Genomic DNA, 21,439 nt, shown 5'->3' with positions numbered 1-21,439 from the left:
TTCAAGTTGACAGGCTGAGGACGTGCTACAGGCCCCATCCTGCTTCATTTAATTCCTAGAAATGGTAGAAAAGAAATTTTTTATCTTTTTTTATTCAATTAATTTTTATTATGTTATGTTAGTCACCATATAATACATCATTAGTTTTTGATGTAGTGATCCACGATAAAGAATCTTTTTAAAGAAAGGAAATATGTAGTCTCACCTAAGGATAAGAAATAGTCTGTTCTTGGGATGGGATTTACATTAGAATGTTTCATGCCCAGAGGTGGGAAAGGCAAAAGCAGGCGAGAGTTCATGAGCAAGTGAAAGATAATTTGCTGGAATGCAAGGACAGAATGGTTGACTCCTACAGATCTCTGTTTTGAACCAGGCAGCAGCCAGGGAGGTATCTGCCGGCAGCTGAGAGCAAAAAATGTGGGAGCTTGATTCAGAGTGGCAGGGGGAAATACAGAGTGTTCGTGCTCAGGAGAGCAGCTGCACAAATGCCCTTGCTCCCAATTCACAGCAAAAGTAAATCCACAACTCCAGGTCCTCTCTCAGTGGGTGGTACAGACAATGAAAAATCTCAAGTGCAAAAACAGAGTGCAATCAACAGTCACCACTCAGGGAATGCTGAAACCATAAGAGAAGGACAAGTAGAACTCATACCTGACGAAATAGAATGAATAGAGCAATTTAAGACCTTGCCGGCCATGAACAAAACATAGCAACCTTGGTAAAGAAGGTGAGGGAAGGTGAGGAAGAATGTTGTAGGTAGAAGGAACAGCATATACAGAGGCCCAGAGACAAGAGTGAAGGCTTCTTGGAGGAACTGGATGTTTTCTTGTGTATCTGGAGTAGAAAGCATGAAGAGGTGATAGCAGAGAGATGAAGTGTACGTGGTAGAAGGTAGATTGTAGATCTTTTCCTTTTTAATTATTTTTATTTGTTTATTTGTTTTTATTATGTTTAGTTAGTCAACATATAGTACATCATTGGTTTTTGATGTAGTGTTCAAGGATTCATTAGTTGTGTATAACACCCAGTGCTCATCACAACATAGACTGTAGATCTTTTAAACCGTGTTTACAGTTTAGACTTATCCTGGAGGCAACATTATGTCATTTAAGGACTTCAAGCCAAGAAATGGTAATGACCTTGATTGTCCTAGACCACAGATCAGGGGTCAGCGAATGTTTTCTGGGAAGAACCAGATGGAAACATTTGAGGCTTTGTGGGTCATAAGTTCTCTGCACAACTGTTCAAATCTGCCATAGCAGCACAAAAGCAGGTGTGGGCAACAGAGAAATGAATGAGAATGGGCATATTCCCCAAAACTTTATTTATGAAAAACAGGTCAGGGGCTGGATTTGGCCCATGGGCCATAATTTCCTAACCCCTGATATAGAAGTAATAAAACCAGAAGGAAAAAACAAAAGACAACCTTCCTAACTCAGTTGCTCTAACTTTGTTAACTGATGAGACAGAAGGCTTTTTTTTTTTTTAACTGAATCTGAAAAGAAAGACTAGCATCAAAAAAGGTTGGAACTGTGTAATTTTTCTTTATTTCCTATGCTGACAGGTTTACAACTGGGGAAATCTTGCATTCACATCTTAGCCTCATTGTCTCCTGTCACCTGAGTAACACCTCTCTCACGGCTGCCAAAATGGCTACCTCTGCTACTGGGTCAGACCAATTATTTCCTAAATGGTCTGTGTTCACCTACACTTCAAATGCTCGGCTCTGAGGTGGGAGGGTGGGAGAAATAATAGTGCCTGGTACTCATTGTGCTCCACACATCCATTATGCGAACAACACATCAGTCTGCTCAATTAAAGAGCCCATGACTACAAAGCAACTGTACATCATGCGTATTACCGCTCCGCCACAGACAGGACTCAAATAGCTGACTTTGAGAGTCCTTTTCTGCTTATTTAGGTACTTTATCCTAGTTTAAAAATAAATTACAAAAAGCATCAACAATATCCTTAAAGTAAATCTTCTCTTGCACATTCCCATCACTACCTTATAGAAAATATTTTGAAATAACTTCTCTTTTTCTCAAGTTTCATTTTTAAATTACCATGGAGACCTTTGAGTGTTAGGATGATAGTCAGATCTGGGGAAAACTGGCACCAGTTAGTTTTAGAGACTGCCTCTAGAAACTTCCCTCGTTTCTCCCAATCCCTCTAGAAACTATCAAAATGATTATGCAATGCTAATAATAATAATGGTTAGCATTTATTGATTGTTTACTCAGAGCTTTTCTTGAAATAATCTCATTTCATTCTCACAACAGGCCTCTCAGGGAGTTACTATTAAAATCCCTCTTTTATACCTAAGGAGAATGAGGAATTGACAGAGCCAGGTGTTGGCCCTTGGATCTCTGAGTCCAAAACTCATGCTGTGCTCTGTTGATAGCACCACCCCACACCCCAATACCTGACACTCTCCTAACCTGTCTGGCTCAGCCCTCGCCCCAGGTAACCTTTGTTGTTGATGGGATAATTAGATAATAATTGTAAAAGTGATACTTTGTTTCTCTACCGGACCTTTCAGGATCACACGCATTTCACATTCAATCAGATGAGGCAGGCTGAAGCAGAAGTGAAAAGAAACTGAAAAGAAAAATCACAGTTTTTAAAGACGAGAAAACAAGTGTTCATAGCTTGAAACCAGTAGAGCCGGGACATCAATCCAGGCTTTCCAACACCAGGTGGAATGTTCTTTCCAGATATCACTGCTCCTCACGTCGTCTTTCTCAGGAGTGCTCCTTCTCCAGGCCATTTGATGCCTTCCCATGATTAAGACACAAATGATTTCAGAAAGTCCTTGAGAATGAGTCTAAAGGTGGGCATCCCTGGGGTGGGTAGCCTGCATGCCACACTGCACGACCTAGTTATTTGAAGAGCCGAGCCTAGTTTGGGAACTAAATTTAATGTGCTGTCTGAATATTCAAAGGAAATATATGGAAGTAGTTGATAAATTTGGAATAACAATATATGATGGAATATATTGATTTTATATATTAAATATGTATCTATACATGTCAAGTCTGCCTAAGATTTCTTTTTGGAACCCTTAAAAAAGTTATGCCATCACACTAAGAGGGATAGACAAGTTAAAACCATTGATTTATAAATATATTGATTTATATTATATTATATTATATTATATTATATTATATTATATTATATTATATTATATTATATTATACTAGTTAGAACTGTGCTATCTATATAACAATCATGTTGTGATCATCTCCAGAATGGATGAAACGGCTACCCATAATTTGATTCAGATGTTGAGACTGGTCATGGCATACAGTTACACCATACCGGGTATGGAAAGGTTTATAGCTCACATCATGGGGTTTTGTGGGAAAGCAGCACAGCCTTGCAAGCAGATGGGGTGACTGACTTAGGGTGTTAGGGTGGTTATGGGTAGGGTTGGGTGAGGGTTGCATTGGGTTTCCATGGTTTGAAACTCCTGCCTGTACCAAATGAGGGAGACCCTAAGCTTTTGTGGGATCTGGAGCAACAGAGGAAGGCAGAATTGTGGGGCTTCAAAGCTGTCAGTGGGCCGACATCAAAATAGAGTCAGACTTCTTATTATAAACCCCCTTCTGTGTCTTGTTTAGTTCCGTTATAGCACTAGTCAGAGTTTGTCATTATACAATGTTTCATTCATTGCTTGTTACCTCTGTCTCCACTCAACTGTGAATTCCATGGGACCATTACTTTATCATTTTATTCATTAGTAGATAACCCAGACTGATCAAAATCGCTGGCACATAATAGATGATCAGAAAGAGTCATTGGAGGCCAACAAGAACATGAAAAGGTGCTCAACATCATTCATCATTAGGGAAATGCAAGTCAAACCCACAATGAGATATTATCTCACACCTTTTAGAATGGCTGTCATCAAAAAGACAAGAGGTAACGTGTTGATGAGGATGTGGAGAGAAGGGAAACTTGGGCGCTGCTGTTGGGAATGGAAATTGGTATAGCCACTCTGGACAACAGTATGGAGGTTCCTCCAAAAATGAAACATAGGACTACCATATGGTCCAGCAATCCCACTTCTGAGGATAACAGTATATCAAGGAGATATTTGTACTCCCACGTTTATTGCAGCATTATTCACAGTAGTCAAAACATGGAAACAACCTGCGTCCCTCAATGGATGAATGGATAAAGAAGATTATGGTGTATATATACAATGGAATGTTATTCAACCATGAGAAAGAAGGAAATCCTATCATTTGCGACAACATGGATGGACCTGGAGTGCGTTAAGCTAAAATGAAATAAGCCAGACAGAGAAAGACAAATACTGTGTGGTATCAGTTATATGTGGAATCTTAAAAAAAGAATCAACCTCATAGAAATAGAATAGAAAAATGGTTGCCAGGACCTAAGAGGTGGGGGAAACAGGGAGGGATTGGTAAAAGGGCACAAACATTTCAGCTATAAGATGAATAAGGTCTGAGGATCTAATGTAAAGCATGGCGACTATAGCTGATAACACTATATTGTATAATTCAAATTTGCTAAGAGAACTGAACTTCAGCGTTCTCTCACACACACACAAAAGATAATCAATGGATGTGTTAATTAACTAAATGTGCGGGATCCTTTTTCAATGTATACATATATCAAATCACCATGATGTACACTTCAAATATCTTACAATTTTATATGTCCATGATAGTTCATTAAAGCTAAAATTAAAAACAAAAACACCCAAAAATAGACATTGGATAAATGAAGTTTGGGGCTCTGTGCTAGATGCCAGATATATAGAGATGTCAAGTCAGGGTTCTTCCACAGAAGTCCCCACATTTCTCAGCCATGTTAAGTAGTGTGGCTAGAAGGAAGAGAGACATGAGTAAACAACTTGCAGTATAGCACGACAAGTGCTCTGAAGGTATGGATGTTCTCTTCCATCATGTCTCACAGCAGACTGCTCCCCTATCCCAGGTGTGAGGTCCTGCAGGGGAAGAGAAGCGGAGAGTGGTCCATGCATCATGGAGGCCTCAGTGTAGTGCATTCCAGAATGGAGTGCCAGTCTCATTTCGTATCTCTCTCTATGGGGAAAACAAACAAGCAGACCGACAGACTTCAACAGGAATGTCTGAAACTTTGCAAAAGGAAAAAGGAGGAAAACTTTCCCCCATCACTTCACACAACCTCTTATCAGACACCTTCCACAAATAGCAGGTGTGAAACAGTACAGCACACCAGAAGAAAAAGGGGAAAATGCTGACAAAAATCAGATTTTTATGCCAAACTCTATTTTCTAAAAGTAACTCTCATCATTTCTCACTCCCCATTTCAAGTCATTTAGAACTGCCCCTGCAGCAGCATTTCCTGAACTGGTGTCCTCTGGGCTGCTTCTTCCCTCTAAGTTCTGTAAGGACATGGGTCCATCGGGCAGGTGTGTTTGGAGAACTGCTGTGTGTTCCCCTGAGGGTCCTTATGTGCACAATGTGGTCCAGGCTCTGGGGTTCCCTGCATTTCCAAATCTTCACAACTGCTGAACACTTTCAGGGAACACATGGTAAATTCCCAGGGAATTAGTGTTGGGAGAACATGCCTGAGATACTGGAGTGAAGGATAAAGGCTAGGCCACTGAAGGTAGGCCTTAGATGGCTGACTTATCTAGAATCTTCCAGCCTCTTCAGCCTTTTAACTCGACTGACTTTCCCTTCCTTCCATGTATGTGCTTCGGTAGAGAGCTGCTTGTGGATTCCAAGGACACCAGATTCTATCTTTTGCCTCTCGTGCTGGTGGCCTCTTCTGCCTTGTAATGATAGAACTCTGTAGAACCTTGGCTAAGTCACATATGGCTGGCCTTGTGGGGCCTGCGTTGGTTCATCTGTAAAGTAGAGGGTCACGTGAACAAAGGAGCTTTAAAGTTTCTTCATACTCCATCTTTTCCCTGTGTTGTGACTTCTCCCCACTGGTCCTTGAGTATGTTAATTTCTTTCTCTGAGCTTCACTTTTTTTTATCTGCAAAATGGGGGGAATCATAGAACATACCCTCTGGGATTCTGTGAGGTTAAGATGGAATGAGGAACAGGAGGACTTACTATTACGATGTTATCAGTATCAGTCAATGAAAATTAATAATAAGCCCTATCGACCACTTACAAGAAAATTGTTCCCGCATTACCTAGGGTCGATCTTGCTTGAGGTTGATACATCCTGTGTGTTTTCTGGCTTCGAGAGCCTTTTACTGATGTAAAAAAATAACCCTTAAAATGTTCCTAACACTGTAGTTCAAAGAATGCTAATGTGCTCTGAGGCCAAATAAAGGGAAGTTCAATTGCTGTAAACTTAATTTTTAAACACACTAAATAAATATGCATTTTTCCTGATGGCAGAGAGTCAACTCTCATCGGAATCTTGAAGGGCAGAATGTGATAGGACATACATTATAGCTTCCCAGGAAACCGGGTGGAGGCACTCCAAGCCATGTTAAGTGATAGGACTTTGAAGATAACTTGTGTGTGTAAGAGACTTTAACTTCTCAACGTGGTTTTCCTCCATGATTTTAGCTGATGCTCTGAGAGACAAGTGAGGGATATGGGATAGTTGTTATCATTCCTTTGGATGTGCTCCAACTCAGTATGTCCAAAGCCCAAACCTGCCATCTCCCAGGTGCGGACGAGACCCTGTCATGACTCCACTATCCACCCAGTTGCACAGGCCACACACCTACAGTCATTCTCCACTGCTCTTCCTTCTTTACTTCTCAAATCCGAGAAGCCCTCTTGAGTCCGTCTCTAAAATCTCCACCATCCAGACTCCTAAACTTCTTCCCCAGCCTCCTTTTGAACCCTCCCCAATCCCAGTTCATGACAATTCCATCCTTCCAGCTGATTAGGCCTCAAACACTGACGTCAACCCTGACTCCCCTTCCCTTCATTCTTCATGCCTAGCCCATCATCAAACCATGGTAACTCCCCATCTTCAGAGTCTGTGCAGAATCTGACTACTGATCTGCACTTCTACCACTCCCATCTGGGTCCAAAGCACCTCTTCTTGAGCCTAGATTTTTCTTTTAGCAACTTCTTAGCTAGTCTTCTGGTTACCGTTCTTGTCTTCCTATGGAACACGATTTCTCAATCTTGACACTATTGACATTTGGGCATAGATAATCCTTCGTTGTCAGGGGCGTTCTGGATATTGTAAGGTATTTAGCAGCATCCCTGGCTTCTGTCTGCCAGATTATCAGTACACTGAAAATCCTACAGTGGCTTCCTCTATCCCTCAGATCCCACAATTACTACATTACCTGGCCTCCCATTCCTGCCTCAACTTCATTTTCTGCCTTTTCCTGCCTTGCCACTGCTTCTTCAGTCATGCTGGCAGAGTGGACTTGTTCCTACCTCTGAGCCTTTACACTTGCTGTTTCCTCCACCAGGAAAAGATCTTCCCCCAGATATCCACTTGGTTTGCTCCTTCATCTCCTCAAGGTGGTACCACTATGTAGTCGTTTGATGCTATATGTTGCATCCAGCGAGATTATGCTTCAAAGTAACATTTGATGACATGAGTGTATATTCCCAAAACATTGTTAAATAACAAAGGGTGATTTGAAAAAAAAAACCCATATATTATGACTCCCATTTTGCTAAAAGGAAAACCAAATGTGTATTTATACACATATTATTACTAATAAATAGAGAAAATACACCAGGAAGATAGACACACAAATGTTAACCATGCTTCTCTGTGTAGTATCTGTCTAAGCAATTTATTTGCTGAGTACTTTTCTTTATTGTCCAAATTTTCTATTATGAAGGTATTTCATTTTATAATCAAAGAAAGACAACACTATTTTAAAAGGGGACAGTATCATAATCCTAAATATCTCCCAGATGCAAGGACCAATTGGGAAAATGTGAAAAAGTGGAGCATGGTAAATTTGGGTGTACCCTGGCATTAAAGCGCTATTCATGAGAATCAAGGGAATGTGTTTAGATGCTTTAAGTGAGGGGGCAGATACCGAATTAAGTGACCTAGGATGTTCACATTTATGGGAACCTTGGCAATCATGGAATATGACATCCTCTTCTTTAATAAGGTAGGAGCTCCAGAGAAATCAACTAACTCAAAGTCACACAGTTAAATAGTGGCAGAGATGAGATTGTTCAATTATTTTTTTCATCAAACATTTATTAAGTTTCTACTATGTGCTGGATGCTAGGGGTACAACAGTGAAAGATAAATGTAATCCCTGCTCTTGAGTGCAATGGGGAGGAAACACAAATCGATCTACAAATTTAAATACTATAGAAAGTGCCATTCAGTATAGAAGTCACTAGCCACATGTGGCTATAGAGCACTTGAATCGTGGCTGGTCTGAACTGAGTGGAGCCCTAAGTCTGAAACGCACATGGGATTTCCATAAAGGATGTATAAAATCCCATTAATATTTTTATATTGATCACACATTGAAATATTACAGTAGTCCCACCTTATCCATTGTTTCCTGTTCTGTGGTTTCTGTTACCTGCAGTCAACTGTAGTCCTGAAGCAGATGATCCCCCTTCTGACCTTAGCATCAGAAGGTCAATAGTAGCGTGATGTTGCATCACGTGCCTACGTCACTCACCTTACTTCGTCTCATCATGTAGGCACTGTATCATTGCACATCATCACAAGAAGGGTGAGTACAGCACAATAAGATATTGAGAGAGAGAGAGAGAGAGACCACATTCACATAACTTTTATTATAGTATATTGTTACAATTGTTCTATTTTATGATCGATTGTTGTTCATCTCTTAGTGTCCCTAATGAATGAAATAAACTTTGTCACAGGTGTGTATGTATGGGAGAAAACATCATAAATAATATTCATGGGTTCAGGCATCCACTGGGGATCTTGGGAAGTATCCCCCACAGATAAGGAGGGGACTACTATACTCTAGACAAATGTAGGTAAGTAAAATACATTATTAATATTAGTTTTGCCTCTTTCTTTTCTTTTTTTTTTTACATAAACATGGCTACTAAAAAATTCCAAATTACATGCATGGCTTGCATCCTATTGCTTTTGGACAGCATTGCATGTGCATTATGAGGCATACTTGATAGGATATTAGAAATGTCATTAGAGGGCTAGCAGGTTCAAATTCATTTCTCAGTCTTCAGGACTGAAGGAGGAAAGTGACACATCAACTATGACCTGGATGGTCAGTGAGATTTAGGCCAGGGGTAGGAGGAGGGTGTTGGGGGATAGAACTAGATGCAAAACCCAATATTTAGAGAAGGCCACATTTTGCAAAGTCAGTGACGTGAATTTAAAAAATTAAGTAGCATGTTGCAATCCTTTTTGAAAAAATAGATTTCCCCTTCTAATGGAAGATATTGACAGCCCCTTAATTCCAGGCCTGGGCATGGATGTGTGGGCCTCTGTGACTCCAACTCCATTGGTGCTGTCCTTCCTCCTCCGATATCTTATTATGGGATAAGCTCATTTCAGGGAAGGGTAAATTCTGCCTAGACCGGAGAAAAATAATGACATTGAATTAGCTAGATAGATGGCAATGAGAAATCCGCATGAAATTCTTAAATTTGGGCCGGGAAGGGAGACTCAGCATTGGTGAGAGTGCCTCTGATTATGCCATTTATTCTTGGCCAAGAAAATGAATGTGCACTATAAAATATTTCTGGAATAACCTTTTAGTGAAAAACAATAGAAATTGTAAGACAGATTAAGGTTTAGTGTCGCAAAAGATTATAGTGTGAACAGACTGTCCTCATAGGGTCTGTTTAACTGGTGACAAGCTGGAGGAGGGGAGAACTCTAAGGATATTTGGCATGAAAAATGTGAATTCGCTCTCTGAGTGTTTACTAGCGTTCACAAGTAGCAGGAAATGAGCTGTGAAATGTATTGTCAAACATTCAGTGTTCAAAATATAATGTATTACTTTAAGTTGGGCTTTTTGCTTTCTGAAATCCTCATTCGCAATTTGTCCACCTCTAGGATAGATGAATTGGCCTTTTATAGTATCCTTCCCAAACTATAATGGCAAGCTGAGGCAGAAATTGGGACTTGGTTTTTCAGAAGCCACTTACAGCTCCCTTTTCCCTTGCCTGCTTTGATTATAGAGGTTTGGGAACCTCAAATGTTTGCCCGGTGCAGTTAGTGGTGGTGGTCATGTGACTTGTTTTTGTCCAGGGAGATGTGGTTTTTGTCTCTAGGGAGAATGTTCCCTCCCAAATAAAGAAACCGCAAAGCCCTGCTCAAAGAGGACCCCATGCCCTTCTCCTTTCCTCCTCTTTCCGCATGATTTCTAGAGGCAGGACTGACATATTTCTGCTCCCACAGATAGGGTGGTATGGTTGTACAGATGTTGAAATGCTCCCTTGTTGGTTGGTAAATGGCACCTTTCCTAAGTCCCCATGTACCCCTTTGGACCTAATGCATTGCCCAAGCCCCCACTGGATTCCAAAAGGAGAAAGCCTGGACCAGCAGGGATCTCCAGATCTGTACCATTTGTTAAATATTTTGGATGTCACCCCTCCTGGAAATGCAGAGGCCACCTGGTAACCACGAGATCTCAAGTTACACACAAGGACAGGAAGAGAATATACCAAGAAATTGATTCAACGTGAGTTGGTAAAGCTATAGCACCAGCCTAAGACATTTTTTTTTTAAATTTTTTATTATGGCAAAATAGACATAACATAAAATTTACCATCTTAACCATTTTTTTTTTAAGAGAGAGCGAGAGAGCACACGAGCACGGGGGGAGAGGCAGGGGAGAGGGAGAGAGAGAATCTTAAGTAGGCTCCATGCCCAGCACGAGTCCGACATGCGGCTCCATCTCAAGACCCTGAGATCATGACCTGAGCCAAAATCAAGAGTTGGATGCTCAACTGACTGAGCCACCCAGGTGCCCCGATCTTAGCCATTTTTAAGTGTACAGTTCAGTGATATTAAATACATTCGTAATGTTCAACCATCACCACTATTCATCTCCAGAGCTCTTTTCATCTTGTAAAACTGAAACTCCCTACCCATTAAACACTAAATCCCCATTTGGTAACTCACTCGCCCTTGGTAACCACCATTCTGCTTTCTTTCTTTGTGAATTTGGTTACTCTGAGTATCTCATATGTGGAATCTATGGTATTTGTCTTTCTGTGATGAGCTTATTTCACTTGGCATAATGTCCTCGAGTTTCATCTAGGTTGTAGCATGTTGCTGAATCTCCTTCCTTTTCAAGGCTGAATGATATTCCATTGTATGGATATGCCACATCTTGCTTATCTGCTCATCCACCGATGAACACTTGGGTTGCTTTTACATATTAGTGTTGTGAATAATGCTGCTGTGAACATGGGCGTACAAACATCTTTTTGAGACTCTACTTTCAGTTCTTTTGGATATATGCCCAGAAGTGGAGTTGCTGGATCTTACGTTAATTCTGTTTTGATTTTTTTTTTAATGAACTACCATACTTTGTTCCATAGTGCAATCCCAAGACTTATTACTGCATGGCATAAACCACTGTGGTATGGCTTTCCCTTACTCTATTTCTTGCATCTGAAAATATACTGTTAATTTTGATTCATAAGCCAAAATATTCCTCAACCCAGCGACACTCAGACACGCGTGATGTGCGAGAGCTCTCTCCTGTTTCCTAGAGTGGATCTTTTCTTTGGATCCAACTGTCTCCTCTTTGGGGTCTTCACATTTAAGGTCTAGTTTCCCTTGGCCACCTCTGAATGTGACCTGTTGTTCAGATAATAAATATTTATCAGAGGAATAAGTGAATGAATTAAACAGACCAAAGAGATCAACTTTCAATGTAAAGCACACAGGGAGATTTTTCTAACTCATATGCTTGGCTTTTATAATCCATTTTTGCTCCTTTAATTAGAGACTTTAAGATATTTTATTCCCTTATCCTCCTTTTTCTCTTTCCATTACTCTTTTCTTCATTCATTCACTCACTCATTCATTCATTCACTGATGCATTCATGAAGTTAGTATTTATGGAGTAGCCACTCTTCACTGGGAGCTAGTGTAAGCTCTGAGAACTCAGGGCTTCATGAACTGAACAGAGTCCTTACCTTATGTTTTAGTGCAAGCATGGGTAGACGAAAAACAAAAAAAACAAAAAACAATCAATCATTATGTCAGATGATGATAAGTGCTATAGAGGAAAAAAAGTGTTAGGAGATGAAAGGTGGCGGAACTGCCATTCTGGAGGAGATAGTCAGGCAAGGTCCCCTGGAAAGGTGATATTTGATCAGAGATTTGAATAAATGAGGACTTAAGTCACTCGAGGGCTGGAGGGAAGAGCAGTTCAGGCATAGGACCTGAGGCAAGGACTTGTCTGGAAACAGAAGAAAGACGGGTGGGGGGTGGAGGGGGGGACAGGGAGCGGGGAGGGGGATGGGGAGGAGATGAGCTTGGAGAGAGAGCCAAGGGCTCCTCTCTCTTCTTCCTCTTCCCACCTATTATCATTCTTGTTACACAATAGAAATTTCTGGCAGGGAATATGGCTCACGTTTCTTGTCGTCTAGCTCCTACTCCTGTGTTGGGCTCTTTGGATCGCCACTGATGCTTTCCAGGCTCATACTCTTATCCCAACTCTGAGTCTTCAGGATCTCTTCAGACGTCCTCTTGTGGGCAGTGGTGCTCGTTTTTCTAGTCTCTACTTACCTTGTCACCAACCTTCGACGTCTCTCATTATTTGACCCTGTCTCACTTTGGGGTCCATTTTTGGTTCTATTAATTAGGATGCCAGTTGCAAGCAACAGAAATTCCTCAAGCTATGATGAGAAATAAAGAGCAGGATTTATAGTAAAAATATAGGGTAGTTTGTTTGGAGTCTGGCTCCTGGTTAAAAACCTATAGGTGATCCTTCAGACCTGAGCGAAGGCAGACACGTAACAACTGAGCCACCCAGGCACCCCTCAGACCTGACCATAGGCAGTCAGTTACAAAGGCTCTTTCTGGTAGACCTCATGGTGGGCAGGGGGAGGGAAGATGCCCTCCTCACACCAGGCTTGGGGTACAGTCAAGGCACTGCGAGTCTCTGAAGGTAGTTGCAGTAAAGTCTCAGCCCCTGCTGGCCATGCTCTCAGGCAGGGCTGTCCTGCTAGCCAAGGAGCCTCCATTTGGAGGCCTCCTTACTGAGGGACTTCAGCAGAGGCTTTCCGTAGGCACCTCTGCCAAGACCCCTTTATGGAGGGAAAGGAGAGGGGAACTTGAGGACATTGTTCTTCACTCTGACTCAGCCCTCAGTACTTTCCCACTCCCAGTCCATGCCCTACCCCTGTCCATGAGGGTCCATGGAGAGCCAAGTCACAGAGAAAGAAACCACCGGTTCTTGGATAGGGAGAAACCATATTCATGGAGGGCAGGTCTCCATGACTTTAGACACCATTGACTGCATCAGTATTTCTAAAAGAGCTGATAACAACTGGATTCCAGGAAGAGGAATAAATGCACTTTGAGAAAATTAGGGATAGAATGTTTGTCTTCACCTTGCCCTCCCTGCCAAGCTGCAGATATCACCTGCTAAACAGGATTGATAGGTAGTTTGCACACAATGTTGAAAAGTGTTAAGATTTCCACAATTAGTTCTTCTAATTTCACTTATTTAAGCAGAAACTTCCTTGGAAGTTGACTACTTCTTTCTCTCATTCTTCTGCATTAAAAATTCAGTTATTTGGGTAGAAATGCTAATATGTTAAGAGTCATCACTTTTTTTTTTGGTAAAAACTAAAAATGGTTTGTTGAGTGAGTTCAACATAATCCATGGTTAGATTGGATTAGATTAGATAAGGTTGCTTGGTTAGGTGGGGCTTAGACTAGATAAACTGAAATACAAGGGTTTTAAGAATCATCTGTAATTTCTTCATTGAAAGATGAAAATCATTCCACTGAATTGCCCTTTACAGAAGCTGGACACATTGCTGACTTCTGCCTGCTCTTGAGTTTGTATCTGGCAAATGTTGATCCAAATATATGCATGTATATAACATATATACATATGCATATGTAACGTATGTTTGGATATAAATGGATCTATACAAGAACAAATATACATATGTGTAGATATATGTATTTTCTATATACCATCTGCACATATACTCTGCTATATAAATGTGAATATACATATACACACCAATTATTCATAATTCTGTATCTTGCATTCCCAACCTCACAAAGAATTTCTCTTCTGTGAATGGAAATTGTTGAGAGCCCCACCTACATTATGCTGACCATCTCTGGTCAGGATTTATAGTTTTACGTCTTAAATGTCTCGTGTGTATGAATGATTTATGCTTGAAGTTAAGGCCAACCACTTCAGCTTTTGCTCATCGTCCCTGAAAACCGATCTCTTTCCTAAGTCGTCGCCCTGCTACTGTGGGCGGTAGTTTTGGGATGGGGACATTGGAGCAGAGAGCACCGATAGGTTGCTCCTCCATCTTTCCTTTGTGAGGACAATGCATACTCTTGTGTCACTGTTGTCTTCCTCTCTGAAGAATTATGAAGTCGGGAATGGAAAATAAATAAAGTATAAACTAACGTTAGTAGTAATTTGTGTTAATATAATGACTTTGACTCACGAGTCATTTTCCTATGCATGAATTCACTGGATCCTCATGAAAACTCTGTGATGTAGGCCAAATGACAGGATTGTTCCAGCACTGATGTGTAAGGGAGATTCAGAAAAGCCAAGCGACTTGCTTAAGGTCACATAGCTAGCAAATTGCAGAGCCAGGAAGAAAGACTCAACCTTTTTGAAGCACCTCATCCAGCAAGTTTTTCACTGTACTCTTCGCTATGGTTTTTTGTTTAAGCAAAAGGCATATCGGATTTTCAATCGTTACCCTAATAGCAAGTTTCCCAGCCTCGTAATGCATTCTGAAACCTGATAAAGTGCTTTTTCATAATGGGGTGTGGAATTTTAGCTCCTAGGAGCTAGGTAGCCCTGCCTGCTTTGTTTAGGTCTCGGAAGGTCAGTTTGGAAGAGGAGATACAGTCTGTTCATCATCCTTCCTTTTATGGGGATGCCAGCCCCCAGATGAAGGGGCAAATGACAAAACATTGGCTTCCATCTTGTTCTGACTCTATGAAGGGCTTGGGTGTGACCCATCCGACTGCGTTACTCAGCCCCACTCCTTCCGTATGTTATCCATCATCAGGCACACGCACCTCTCTTTAGCAGGACCCTCTGTGGATTACTGCAATGCCTTTTCTTCTCCTTCCCAGGGAGGCCCGTGGATATGAAGAGATGGCTGTCTATAGCTAGCTCCAGAGCACCGCAGGTGCTCCTGGCTTTCCCTGTTTCCAGACTTTTCATAGACTTCTTTCCTGCTTAGGCTTAGTGACAAACATCCACCTTGGGAAGAGAACTCAGTGAGAAGTGAAGGAAACATAAGAAGGAAGAGCAAGAACCAGGAGGCAGTGAGAACAGAGCTCTTTGAGTAGAGCTGCAGTAGTGACCAGTACAATTTTAAACACTTAAAAAAATCCATGTCAACTGGATATCAGAAATGAATTTTAAAAACCTCACCCTGCCCAGGGCTGCCAATAGCAAAGAGTCCCTCGGGGCCAAAGCAGTTTAGCCTACAGTGCTCCCTAAGCTAAGAAAATCAAGTGTCTAGATCCATAGCTTCACCTCTCCTAAAAATGGCAAGATACGTACGCCAGTTTCTGTTTTTGGTCAACCCACCGAAGTCGGCCAAATATGAGTTCCAGTTTTAATGTAAGATTTCTCCCAATAAAAAATTACTTCTATTGTTATCAGATTTATACGAACATAGTAATATTAATAATATTGAGAATTACTTGTTGGAAGCCTATCTGTCCCAAGATAAATTTTGGAAAGTCAGGCTCTAGTATTTTTGGAGGGTATTCATTAAAATTACTTTCAAAAGTGAAGTGAGCCATGCTTCTTTAGAATGAAAATTGAAGATGTAAGATAATTCATGTTGACTTTCTTCCTTGGTGAGGGTTTTGTGAAGTGGCCACTTCCTGGCTGTTTTCATTACGAAGGAGTCACTGTCCCCCTGCTTTGCTGAGCCTCTCTGATGCAGGAAGATGGTTGGGAGTGGACAGGTTTGTGTTAGTGCCACTGACAGCTTCATCCTGGACAGGAGTCCAGATGTGCGTGGTTGAGATTGGGTTAGGATTCCGAGTTCCTTCTTCAATCAGAAGAGGGAAAAATAGAACGTTTCTTCATTTGCATGTCAGGTAGACCTGGTTCCTGGTCTTCTGTGGTTTAAATATTTCCTGACCTTCTTGTCTTGTATCTTCACCCCCCACCATCAATCCCTTATCTGTCTTTTGTCCTAATATCCTCAAGACCTTGCTCTCTGATGCCACTACTCTGATAATTAATTGGCAACAAGGGTTTATGAACGTTAGCTTTATCAGCTATCCTGCATGCCTCACCCAGGCACAGAGCAGGTCTCCTCCTGATTGGAATTCATTTGCCCTACTCTCATCCATTCAGCGATGAGGACTCTCCTGGTTGAATCCAAGTTGCCCACTGCCAAGTCAAGGAGGTAGCACATCATCTCAATCACTTATTTTTTAATTTAAATTCAATTAGCCAACATATAGTACATCATTAGTTTCAGATGTAGAGGTCAGTAACTCATCAGTTACATAAAACACCCTGTGCTCATCATATCACGTGCCCTCCTTAATGCCCGTCCCCCAGTTACCCCATCCCCACACCCACCTCCCCTCCAGCAGTCAGTCACTTATTTGTAAAATGAGAAGCTGCTTGATGCTGCCATGTTCATTTTATTGCAAGTTGCTTGATTTCACAGCTTGTACCTCATGGTAATCATAAAAGTTTGGCAAAATGAAAAGAACTATCCCATCAGGAAAAGGAAAGGATTAACTGTTTTAAACCAATGAATGACTAATGGTGGAAATTTCGAATCAGTTCCAGATTTTTTTTTTTTTTTTAGCAAATGCCTATCATTACAGAATCATTGTTTCTTCCTTCTTGTCTTCCCTCCTTCTTCCCCTTCCTTCCTTCCTCATTCCCGCTTTTTCTCAAGATTCACATCATTTGTGAATCTGCAGCAGGGTCTTTTTGTGGTTAGAAAAAAAAAGCACTGAACTTAAAGAATCGGAGGATTCAGGATTTGAAACTCAAGGCCCCTTGATTATGAATGACCTTGAATGGTCATTTAAACTCGCTGAGTATCCTTGAGGATTATCCCCATCTCATGGATATGGAACTAATACTCGAAGATTAAGTAGATTGCTGAATGTGACACACTGGTAAGTGGTAGAGCTAGACTCTGACCATGGCCTTTCTGGTGCTAAATTCCTTCTCTCAGTCAGCATTCTATAATGAGAATTAGTTGAGGGTAATGAATAGTGAAGACCCGGACCCACAGTAAATAGCACCTAATCCATATTGAAACCCAGATGCCATCTCCACCATGGCGGGTTCCAGGCATGTTTTCATGCCACCCGTCTTGTCCTATCCCACGCTTGGTGTTGCCGAGCACCTTCATTCCTCCCTTTAATGCCCTCTTGGTCAGGTGAGTCTCCACTTCACGGGCACTGTCCTCAGGGACTGCTCATAGAGCAAGAGAGATGGGGTCCATGGGACTCTAGAACCACCCCTTCATTTTCACTGTGATGTTTCCACTTGACCTCTGTGATCCAGTGGGTTTCTATACAAAATTTAACTCAAAGAAAGCCATCTGCTTCTCATAGAACCCTCACCCACCCACATGCATATTTGCAAATCATTATCTTTGGCCAACCCTTCCATTTTACTCAGTAAAAATCCGAGGACTTAGAGGTAACGAGGGGAAGAGAGTAGGATTTGGGAAATAGAAGGCATGTCCCCCGATGCAGCTAGGGAACTAGAACCAGGACCAGGAACTGATGCCATGCGGGAGTGGACGGGCAGAAGCAGGCTGCATAAGTTGTCCTTTGTGTCAGGACAGTGATTCCAGATGGAGTTTGATAATAACACGTGTCACTTACCCACCAGACAGAGGTTATCATTTTTGCTTCTTGGGAAGTGTCTTTCCTCTCTTCTGGCTATATCAGTGGGTCACACTTTTTTTTTTGACATTCAGATTACTAGAAGATTGGTTGTATTTTGACAAAAACAAAACAAAACAAAACAAAAGCAAACCTCATGCTGAACTAGTTACAGGGAAATCATCACTCCAGTGTCCCTGTGCCTCGACGTCATCATTATTCCCCCAGGCCATCTTGGCACTGGGCCACTGCTTGAATCGAGCTATTTGCTGCCCTGCCTGGGTTCTCTCACAAACTCATGAGGCAAAGTTCTCACACTTTTAGTCAACGCTTGCTCTTCCTTGGCAAGCTGAGTGCGATTCTAGGTGCTTACTTATCATGTGAGTTTTTAAAAGTCAGATTTCCCCCCTCTAACATAACAAGAAGTCTGGAGCTAGGTGGTTGCTGACCATGGCTCAACTATTCAAGGATATGATGGGGTTGGGCTTAGAATTTCTGAGATGATCCTCCCCTTCCCAGTCTTGATGTTAAGATGGCAGTCCCAGCTCTAGACAGGACACCGTCATTCAAGGCAGCAAGGACGGAAGGGCCTCTCCTACCTATTATCAATGTAAGATGCCCTCTGCCCCCACACTACAGTGGGCATCTTTTATACTCCCTTGTAACTGACAGACTTACCGTAAGTATATGCATCCCTTGGTGGAGCAAAGCTAAATTTTATGCATCAGTCAACATTTAGCCCCCAGAATATCAGTAGAGAACCACTTGCTTATATTGCAGTGGTGTTTCTTATTGTCCAGAAGGTGGAGTGATAGATATCACTCTCCCAAACCAAAATGAACAAAACAGAGACAAGGGAAGGTCAGGCAAGCCTGGGGTTGCATCCTAAGTTTGAAAGTTTTTGCCTGAGTAGGCCCCTGTTGCCTGCTCTGGTCTCAGTTCTTATTTTCCTGTAGTTCAGTGCCGTCTTGACACACTGAATGCATCCCGCCGAAGCTCATTCGTAATGTACAGTCTTTATACCTGCCATTCCCATTGTCAGAAAAGTGCTTCCTTAGACTAGCATGATGGGCCACTCCAGCCTTCATTCTCAACTGAAATGTCACCTCCTCTTGGAAGCCTTCTGTGACTACACCGGCTCTATTTGCCCACTCCTAACTCACTCTGGACGGCACTGCTCTGTGTGATCACCTTCCCATAACACTTTCCCCATCTGAAATTGTTTTGCTGCTTCTTTTCTCTCAGTCATTCCTGGGACCTCAGCTCAGTGACCACAGGGCCAGTACCTGTCCTTTTCACTACTTACCTGGAACACTTAAATGGACAGCTAAACAGGTGTGAGTGCATGAGAAAATGAACAAACAAATGTCATCAGAGAGAAGGCCAGAGTTTTAGATGATTTCAAAAAATGTAAATGACTTATTGGAGAGCAGAATTTTTTCATGAAAATATACAATACCCATAAGCCATGGCAATGTGAGAGAAGTCTCAGGTTAACCAATTGTTCTATGTATGCCAGTCAGAACACGAATAATATGATCTCTTTTGCAGATGTGGGTGGTTATTATTCCAGGGGCCCTATTATTCCAGGGTCCTTGATGCAACCATTTGAGCTGTTCTTGGCAGCTCTTTTATGCATTCATGATTTAGGACAGAATGAAAAAGCCATCTGTATATAAAGAAAAAATAATCCTCCAATGCTCTTCAGTGTATTGTCTTCCAAGAGAACCCTTAGTTCTCACTGTCTGCCAAACACGAGCCGGTGCCAGGGAGACATAGAAAGAGAAGTCTCAAAAGAAGCAGTGGACAGAAGCATTAAGAGGGGTGGCACTCCCTGATCACAGTGCCATAGGCAGAAGCTTGTGCCCACGTTGCACGTTCTGATGAAGGCAACCCAGGGACCAAACAGAGATGCTGGGATTCATTGAAAATCCAAATGAAGCGGCAAGTCATCCTATCCACAGACTGGATTGTCTGACAGAGTGATATCTTTCCAATCACAAAACTTGTGTTTCCCACAAGCCAAATGAGCTCCTGACAGTTTTGTTACCTGAGCCATTGTCCACTGGAATCCCTTTCCATGACGAACGTGTTCTTTGTACCCCTGCCAGTGTGCCAGAAACGAGGCAACGTGTCCCCTGTGTTGGAGAAAAGCAAAGATTATTGGCCATCTTGGCAGGCATGAGTTAGTGTCTATAAATCTAGAAGCTTCTGCATGTTTGGTGTCTTTCTGTTTTAAAATGATTGAGCCACAGGTAAGTGACCTTGCAAGTGTCCACATGCAGTGAAAAAAAAAAATGAAACAACACTGTGTGCCTTGATTTTATTTCCCACCCCCTGTTGAGTCAATCAGCTTTCACCCAAAAACCTTGGCAACAAAAGAAGCTTCTAAGCCAAAGTGGTCATAGGATGTAATAAAGATGGAAATAGAAAACATACGGCATGAGCTGATCTTCAAGGGAAATAATTAAAAGGAAAGTAAAACAAAAGCCAAACCAAATCAGGGTAGAGAATTCCTAAGGCAAGAGCACTACTGAGGTAGAAGACTCAGTGGAGGTGACCAGGTTGAGACACGAGGCATTTCTCTTGTCTGCACAAAGAAAAGGAAGAAACAATTGCTCAGGGGAGAGAAATCATGAGGAAACAAAAGAAAGTCACTTGAATATGCCAAACTCTTCACGAGAAGAGTCTATTGGAATTAAGCAATGAATGAGTTCCTCGAATGAGGGCATAAATGGTAGGAAGAAATGGCAGGTTTCTTCTTCACAAATCCTCAAATGCTTGAGGTCATACAGATTTGAACTCTAAAAGCTTAAAAAACATATAGTTCTAAGAATGTGATTTTTAAACCTCTTTCAAAGATCTCCATGTGCTATTTCGTAGCCTAGGGCGAGAGAAAAAGGAGCAGTTGTTATTTTACCAACCGCAGAGTCTTCTGGTAATTTGATGACGTAAAGGAAATGCTGTTTGTATGCTCTTTTTCCCTTAAAAGAAAACAAGAAAAAAATTCAATCTCCCAATAAGTGCTAGTGGAGAAAATGTGGTGAAGGAGGGGACAGGAGGCGGATAGGCCATTTTCTCTTCTTAGCCACCTGTTCTCAGTTCCCATCTTTCTTCTCAATAAAAACTCCAGTCAGGTTGTATTTTGATGCCTGTCACTCCACATTCATCAGGTGACAAGACTGTTCTAAACTAATACATTTAGCTCTGGACATGTAGCCTGCAGAAAGTGCCAGAATCAGAGGACTCTTTCTGTTTATGTTGGAACTGGGGCTCAGGTCCTCGCCTAACAGCACCCTGTTTCTGTATGCACCAGTCTGCTTGCTTTATTTCATCTGGCAAAGTCAATATAAGAATTAATAATAGCTTTCCAATCTACAAATAAAACTATGCCACTTTAAATTTTTGGCAGTGAGCTGGCATTTTGTCATTTAATCATTTCACATCA

This window comes from Callorhinus ursinus, unplaced genomic scaffold (genome assembly GCF_003265705.2).
Source record: "Callorhinus ursinus isolate GAN/ISIS: 27379988/994484 unplaced genomic scaffold, GSC_fseal_2.0 scaffold53, whole genome shotgun sequence".
Lineage (NCBI taxonomy): Eukaryota > Metazoa > Chordata > Mammalia > Carnivora > Otariidae > Callorhinus > Callorhinus ursinus.
This window is presented reverse-complemented; position numbering follows the sequence as displayed.